The 7,250-nt window shown below is 37.5% G+C and overlaps 1 pseudogene; it reads right to left on the bottom strand.

Annotated features, from left to right (window-relative positions):
* Window positions 1-6,808: 6,808 nt before the first annotated feature.
* LOC147359321 (U2 spliceosomal RNA) lies at window positions 6,809-6,933 on the bottom strand (annotated as a pseudogene).
* Window positions 6,934-7,250: the final 317 nt, after the last annotated feature.

Raw genomic sequence — 7,250 nt, 5'->3', positions numbered from 1 at the left:
AATGGCTGCAATCCAAAAGTCTACAAATAATAAATGCTGGAGAGGGTGTGGAGAAAAGGGAACTCTCTTACACTGTTGGTGGGAATGCAAACTAGTACAGCCACTATGGAGAACAGTGTGGAGATTCCTTAAAAAACTGGAAATAGAACTGCCTTATGATCCAGCAATCCCACTGCTGGGCATACACACTGAGGAAACCAGAAGGGAAAGAGACACGTGTACCCCAATGTTCATCACAGCACTGTTTATAATAGCCAGGACATGGAAGCAACCTAGATGTCCATCAGCAGATGAATGGATAAGAAAGCTATGGTACGTATACACAATGGAGTATTACTCAGCCATTAAAAAGAATACATTTGAATCAGTTCTAATGAGGTGGATGAAACTGGAGCCTACTATACAGAATGAAGTAAACCAGAAAGGAAAACACCAATACAGTATACTAATGCATATATATGGAATTTAGAAAGATGGTAACAATAACCCTGTATACGAGACAGCAAAAGAGACACTGATGTATAGAACAGTCTTTTGGACTCTGTGGGAGAGGGAGAGGGTGGGATGATTTGGGAGAATGGCATTGAAACATGTATAATATCATATATGAAACGAGTCACCAGTCCAGGTTCGATGCACGATACTGGATGCTTGGGGCTGGTGCACTGGGACGACCCAGAGGGATGGTATGGGGAGGGAGGAGGGTTCAGGATGGGGAACACATGTATACCTGTGGTAGATTCATTTTAATATATGGCAAAACCAATACAATATTGTAAAGTTAAAAAAAATTTTTTTAAATCTTTCACAAGAAAAAAAAAGAATGCATTGTGCAACATAGTAAATATAGCCTATATTTTTAAAAACTGTAAATGGGGTGTAACTTTACAAATTGAATAAAGAATTAAGAAGTAAAAAAAATAATAATAAATAAAAGCAGTTATCTGTTCAGTGGGCTTCCTGAATGGCTCAGTGGTAAAGAAAACTCGCTTGAAATGCAGGAGATGCAAGAGACATAAATCAGATCTCTGGGTTGGGAAGATGCCCTAGAGGAGGAAACGGCAACCCACTCCAAGATTCCTGTCTGGGAAATACCATGGACAGAGTAGTTTGGCTGGCTACGGTTCATAGGGTTGCAGAGTTGACAGAGCACATCAGGTGTTTTTTCAAGTGAAGTGAAATTACTGATTATTTGTTTTTGTCAATATCAAATTCCAGTTAGAATTTAAGCTATAGGAAAGGGGACACTGTCTTGTTTATTCTACTGTTGTTAATTGTGAAATATCTGAGATTTTGTCCTATCTGCTATTTAACAAGTTAACCTGCCACAGTTTTGTGGAGGGTTACAGAAGACACATATTCCTGGTTCAAAGACACTGAACTCTGTTACTCACTGCGTGGAAAGAAGCGTAAGTTCATGTTCATATCAATTCCATTTGCCTCTCAAATTCCACAGGAACAATGCAGTGTGGGCTAAGTAGATAATGTATATATGGTAAATTTGCATCTCAGATGAGGAACTTCAAGACTAATTTAAGTCTTCTACAATAGGATGCCAGTAAATCTGCCCTTTGCCCCAGACAGAAACTTTACTTTGATTATACAACAAACCTTCCTTCTGTTCTGGAGGGAAGCACTATCTATCTTCCAAGGCTATTTGATATACAAACATTCTTGAAGAGATAATCCAAAACAAAATCTCTCAGTGCCTCCAATGGTAAGACATGCAGAAACACAAGACTCATGGAGAATTATCTTCCAATATCATCCCAGGTCTAAATTAGTATCTAACATTACAGACATGTAATAAAGTGCTGAATAAAACTTTCACAAATTTCTACTTTGATCAATAGTATATTCTATTTCCACAGGTACATATATATAAATCCATATATATTAATCACTGAAATCTTGTATATAAGGCCAGTTTTGAATAAGAACTGCCTTAGTTTGGGCTACTATAACAAAGTTCCATAGATTGAGTGCTTCATAAAAAACAGAAATTTATTTCTTACAGCTCTGGAGGCTGGAAGCCCAACACAAGTACCAGCATAATAAGATTCCTGATGAGAACCCTTCTCCAGTTTGCAGACAGCCAACTTCCCTCTGTGCACTCACAAGGCAAAAAGATATTTAGCTAGCTCTCTAACCTTTTCTTAGTTCACTTCAGTTCAGTCACTAAGTCGTGTCCAACTCTTTGTGACCCCATGGACTGCAGCATGCCAGGCCTCCCTGTCCATCACCAACTCCCGAAGTTTACTCAAATTCATGTCCATGGAGTCAGTGATGCCATCCAGCCATCTCATCCTCTGTCGTCCCCTTCTCCTCCTGCCTTCAATCTTTCCCAGCATCAGGGTCTTTTCTAATGAGTCAGCTCTTCACATCAGGTGGCCAAAGTATTGAAGGTTCAGCTTCAGCATCAGTCCTTTCAATGAATATTCCGGACTGATTTCCTTTAGGATGGACTGGCTGGATCTCCTTGCAGTCCAAGGGACTCTCAAGAGTCTTCTCCAACACCACAGTTCAAAAGTATCAATTCTTCGGCTCTCAGCTTTCTTTATAGTCCAACTTTCACATCCATACATGACTACCGGAAAAACAGCTTTGACTAGATGGACCTTTGTTGGCAAAGTAATGTCTCTGCCTTTTAATTTGCTGTCTAGGTTGGTCATAGCTTTTCTTCCAAGGAACAAGCGTCTTTTAATTTCATGGCTGCAGTCACCATCTGCAGTGATTTGGAGCCAAGAAAATAAAATCAGCCACTGTTTCCACTGTTTCCCCATTTGTTTGCCATGAAGTGATGGGACCAGATGCCATGATCTTAGTTTTCTGAATGTTGAGTTTCAAGCCAACTTTTTCACTCTCCTCTTTCACTTTCATCAAGAGACTCTTTATTTCTTCCTTGCTTTCTGCCACAAGGGTGTTGTCATCTGAATATCTGAGGTTATTTATATTTCTCCCACAATCTTGATTCCAGCTTGTGCTTCATCCAGCCCAGCGTTTCTTATGATGTACTCTGTATATAAATTAAATAAGTAGGGTGACAACACACAGCCTTGACATACTCCTTTCCTGATTTGAAACCAGTCTGTTGTTTCATGTCCCATTCTAACTGTTGATTCTTGACCTGCATACAGAGTTCTCAGGAAGCAGATCAGGTGGTCTGATAATCCCATCTCTTGAAGAATTTTCGACAGTTTGTTGTGATCCACACAGTCAAAGGTTTTGGCTTAATCAATAAAGCAGAAGTAGATGTTTTTCTGCAACTCTCTTGCTTTTTCAATGGTACAACGGATGTTGGCAATTTGATCTCTGGTTCCTCTGCCTTTTCTAAATCTAGCTTGAACATCTGGAAGTTCCTGGTTCACGTACTGTTGAAGCCTGGCTTGGAAAATTTTGAGCATTACTTTGCTAATGTGAGATTAGTGCAATCGTGCAGTAGTTTGAGCATTCTTTGACATTGCCTTTCTTTGGGATTGGATTGCAAACTGACCTTTTCCAGTCCTGTGGGCACTGCTGAGTTTTCCAAATTTGTTGGCATATTGAATGCAGCACTTTCACAGCATCATCTTTTAGGATTTGAAATAGCTCAACTGGAATTCCATCACCTCTACTAGTTTTGTTCATAGTGATGCTTCCCTAAGGCCCACTTAGGAAGTCTGGCTCTAGGTGTGTGATCACACCATCGTGATTATCTGGGTCATGAAGACCCTTTCTGTATAGTTCTTCTGGGTATTCTTTCCACCTCTTCTTAATATTTCTGCTTCTGTTAGGTCCATACCATTTCTGTCCTTTATTGAGCCAATCTTTGCATGAAATGTTCCCTTGGTATCTCTAATTTTCTTGACAAGATCTCTAGTCTTTCCCATTCTATTGTTTTCCTCTATTTCTTTGCACTGATCACTGAAGAAGGCTTTCTCATCTCTTCTTGCTATTCTTTGAAACTCTGCATTCACATGGGTATATCTTTCCTTTTCTCCTTTTTCTTTAGCTTCTCTTCTTTTCACAGTTGGTTGTAAGTCCTCCTCAGACAACCATTTTGTCTTTTTGCATTTCTTTTTCTTGGGATGGTCTTGATCCTTGCCTCCTGTACAATGTCACAAACTTCCAACCATAGTTCTTCAGGCACTCTGTCTATCAGATGTAATCCCTTAAATCTATTTCTGACTTCCACTATATAATCATAAGCGTTTTGATTTAGGTCGTACCTGAATGGCCTAGTGGTTTTCACTACTTTCTTAAATTTAAGTCTGAATTTGGCAATAAGGGGTTCATGATCTGAGACACAGTCAGCTCCCAGTCTTGTTTTGCTGACTGTATAGAGCTTCTCCATTTTTGGCTGCAAAGATTTTAGTATTGACCATCTGGTGATGCCCATGTTTCTTATAAGGGCACTAATTCCATTCATAAGGGCTCCATCCCTGTGATCTAATTACCCCTCCCAAAAACCCCACCTCCAAATACATTGAGGATTAGATTTCAGCATATGAATTTGGTTGGGTGGGGACATAAGCATTCAGTGTATAACAAAGGTCTAAGAATAAATATTTGCAGTTTTTTATTATTTTGGCTATAACAGAAAAGCAAATGTAAATTTGCAGATTTCTGTTGGCTTCTTCATTTGTAAACAGAATTGAGAAATTTACCTGTTGACCTCTTGAAGGAGTTCAGTCTTCTCTCCTATTCCTTTCTAGCCTTATTCTGTAAAGGAAGAACTGCTATGTTTAATCGCAAGAATATTTATTTAAATCATACAGCTAAGGTCTTTGTATGCCTGTCTTTTGAAGATCCCAACTCCTAGAAAAGTAATGAAGGAAGGAAGCCTGGAATACACATTTTTGTGGGCAAATAGGTAAATATAAAAAACAACTTACTTGCTGCCTCTTTCTCTCTTTCTCTCTCTCTCTGTTTCTCTTTGGCTTCATTGCATCTCTATCTCTCCCTGTCTCATTTCCCCTACCCACATATACACATATACATAAAAATGCACATACTACTCCTTCATTGTGCTTTTCTCATGTTTAGCTCACATATCAGTCCAGTCACGTTTACTGGCATTCTTTCCTGGGACTTTGAGCCAAGCTCCTACATTAAGTGTAAAATCTCCCTTGGCCTTGCTTTGTCCTTTGAAAGGAATAGCTAATTAAGAACAGAATCTGATTTTTAGAAACTTCAGTTCTGTGCAATACCCAGCATTCAGTAGATTTTTAAAATATAACAACTACAGAAGAGATTGCATTTCATTCTGCAGCAGTGATTTTTTTCTTGTCCCTCATGATTTTTTAAACAAATAGAAAATGCTGTAAAAGTTATCTGCATAATTTAATCACATACCAAGCATAGCAGTGTCCTTTTTCTGTCTACATAGTTTTATCTTTGAGAATATTGTACCATTTTCAGTTACAAATTACTTTGTATATCTGTATTATACTGCCTTTCCTGGGTATGTGTAAAATTCACATAATTTCAGTTGATGTCTATTTTGTTCTATCATTGAAATGGATTCATTTTGTGATATTCTGAGAAATATACTTAATTTGTGAATCATTTATATGTCTCTAGTACAGTTAGCTGTTCTGATGCTTAAATAGTTTGTCTCACTTAGTACTTTTTTATCATAAATGTTTAAATTACTTTAACTCTTATTGGGATTGCTTTTTTTTCTGTTCTGAATGGATTTCCCTGCTCAGTATTGCACTCCAGGCCAGTTCTAATCTCATTGCTATTATTTCTTCACAATTGCACAATTTCCATATTTAACATAAGCCATTTATCCATCACATATATTCATATGTTTATAGTTAATTTTAAATTAGCTACTTCTTGTCTTAAAAGGGATAATTACTTTCAGTACTCAAGTTGTCAAAATAATCATTGCATTATATGACAATATTTCTAATATTTCATAGTTGTATTCTTCCTGCCTTTGACCTTTTGTCCAACCATAAATACACTTCAAACTCCTTAACCAAATCTTAAATTATAAGAAACTGTTAATGATAAAATAAATAATTAAAAACAAAGGGGGAAAAAAAGAGATTTTGCACTGACTTTTCTCTTGTGGAATTTTTTTTTTCTGTTCTTCTAAAGAAAATTAGAATATTCTAACTACTCATGCTTGCCTTTACTTAGAAAATCATTTTTTGCACACAATAGAGGAATAGTATCTATTCTTTGCTTTTTGCTAAGATCAAGAATAGTATGGGGGCTTCCCAAGTAGCACAGTGGTAAAGATTCCACCTGCCAATGCAGAAGGCAAAAAGAGATGCAGATTCAATTCCTGGGTCAGGAAGATCCCCTGGAGTAGGCAATGGCAACCTTCTCCAGTATTCTTGTCTGAAAAATTCCAGGGTCAGAGGGGCCTGGTTATCATATAGAATTTATGGGATCGCTTCTTGGCCTATGTAGATCGCTACACTTGATCTAGTAGGCTACAGCCCATGGGATCACAAAGAGTTGGAAAGAATTGAGCAACTGAGCACATACACAGAGGAGCTGCTGTTGCTATTCAGTTACTCAGTCGTGTACAACTCTTTGCGACCCCATGGACTGCAGCACACCAGACTTCCCTATCTTTCATTACCTCCCAGAGTTTGCTCAAACTCATATCCATTGTCAGTGATGCCATTCAACCATCTCATCCTCTGTTCACACAGAGGAATAATATTTGGTAATTCTCAATATAATTTCTGATTTCATTAATAATAACCCAATACCACCACAGTCAAAATATTGATAGACCTCAAAAACTTTAACTGTAATATTAAATAATTATAAATAATACAGTAATAATTAATAACAGGCCTTGAAAGTATTAAAGAAAAAATTGCTTTATTAGCCAAACCAGGTGTTGTGCTGCATGTACTTTATAACATTTTCAGTAATTTCCCGTAAATTCTACACTTGATCTTAGCCAAAAGGCCAAGAAGCGATCCCATAAATTCTATATGGTAATTATTTCCATTTTTCAGGTGAAGAAATTGAGACTCAGACTATGACAGTTGTGGTAGCTAAACCAAAAATTAAACCCAAGTCTTTCAATTTCCAGAGCATATGCTCTTTCAATACACCATGCCACAAATTTCAGTCTCAATATGGGCCAAAGTCAAAAGAACACTTGAACAATTGTTTTTTGATGTCAGTGTGTTTTGATTGTGTGTGTGTGTGTGTTTAAAGTACATAGGCAGTTTTCCTTTTCTGTTCAACCGCAGTTGTCTTTTTCGCTTTTAAAAGTTGGCAAAGATAGCAGA

This window comes from Bos grunniens, chromosome 14 (assembly GCF_055505025.1).
Source record: "Bos grunniens cultivar Pamir isolate PY7600 chromosome 14, Bosgru_T2T1.0, whole genome shotgun sequence".
Taxonomy (NCBI): Eukaryota; Metazoa; Chordata; class Mammalia; order Artiodactyla; family Bovidae; genus Bos; species Bos grunniens.
Note: the sequence above shows the minus strand (reverse complement) of the source record. Positions and strands in the feature narration are given on the sequence as shown.